Source organism: Arachis ipaensis, chromosome B5 (assembly GCF_059453495.1).
Source record: "Arachis ipaensis isolate K30076 ecotype BB chromosome B5, ASM5945349v1, whole genome shotgun sequence".
NCBI lineage: Eukaryota > Viridiplantae > Streptophyta > Magnoliopsida > Fabales > Fabaceae > Arachis > Arachis ipaensis.
Window position 1 is genome coordinate 27,724,579 of NC_142440.1, and position 1,665 is coordinate 27,726,243.

Genomic DNA, 1,665 nt, shown 5'->3' on the forward strand with positions numbered 1-1,665 from the left:
CATAATCCGCTATACTTTGTAGCGGATTATGAGGAGAGTGGCTCATTATAAAAACCGTGTGAGGCTGTAGCAGATTTCATTTGAGGAAAGTGGGAAAGAAACTTAGAGAGAGAAAGTAGAGAGAAGTGAGAGGATATTCTTGGAGCAGTGGAAGAATGGAGGATGAACGGCGGTTGTACCGGCTCGACGGCGTTGCTCACGTAGTCGGAACCATCAATGAAGAGGTAAGTGTCTTTATTTTCTTTCAATTGGATAATAACTGTATATTTTATTTAATATTAAGTAATTTATTAATTAGAAAGATAGAGACTTAGTTTAGCTTTGGGTTTGAAAATCAAAATTTGAATTTTAAACTTTGAAATTTAACATTTAAAATTAAATGTAGAGAAGTTGGAATTTAAGTTGTGGATGATAAATTAGTAATTTTAAAACCTAGGTAGTTTAAGACTTGAAACATAAGCTATGGTTTGATGATGTCATTGTTAGAAATTAAGCAGGTGTTCTTTATTTCTGAATATGCAGCCAACCCGATGTATTTATAGCATCCGTAGGCAACAGAATATGCCGTTACATGATAGGATCATGCATTACTTGGAGAGGGCTGGGTTGTACCACCTGACTAGGCTGAACGCGCATTGGTTCTGGTTGGATGAGCCTCTGGTCAGCGCATTTATCGAGAGGTGGCGGCCTAAGACCCACACTTTCCATATGCCATTCGGAGAGTGTAATATCACGCTCCAAGATGTGGCATACCAGCTGGGACTGCCCGTGAATGGCCAGGCTGTTTCTGGGTGCATGACTGACTTTCACCTGCAGATCGAGGGGGCCAGACCAGCATGAGAGTGGTTCCAGGACTTATTTGGTGAGCTTCTGCCACCGGATAAGAGAAAGGTATACACGATCCACTTTACATGGTTCCATGAGCGATTTAGGGTGTTACCGGCTGATGCTTCCGAGGAGACCGTGCACATATATGCACGTGCGTATATTATGATACTTCTGTCGACGCAGCTGTTCATGGACAAGAGTGGTAATCGGGTCCACCTTCGCTGGTTGCCATTTGTGGCGAGACTTGATGACATGGGCAGCTATAGCTGGGGTGCCGCTGCGTTGGCGTGGCTGTATCGATGCATGTGTAGGGTGGCAAACAGAAACGTCACCAACTTGGCTGGGCCTCTACAGTTGCTACAGTCATGGATCTTTTGGCGGTTTCCCACACTGAGGCCGTAGGGTTTTGACGCTTTCTCTTTTCCGTTGGCATCCAGGTATAATGTAATACACCTATTCTTTCAAGTTCATAACGTTCTATATATGAAATTACATACTTACGTGATATTTTTGTCACTCAGATGGGCCACATATTTACCCACTTCTGATGGGAAGGAACAACGGATTAATCAGTATCGTCTGGCATTGGATCGACTGGGTGATCGAGATGTAAGTAATTTGTTTTTGTTTTCAATATTTTATTAGTTCTTCCCCCACTTATTTGTATACATTAGTACAATGCTGACTTGTCTCCTAACTATCATATTGTGTGGGAGCCTTATGGTTCTCTGGACGTACTAGCAGTCATTCATCCGGAGATATTGACTGGAGGAGCACAGCCGGTTATGGCGGGCCGTCATCAGTCTGATATACTTTGCAGTGATTGAGTGGCATCAG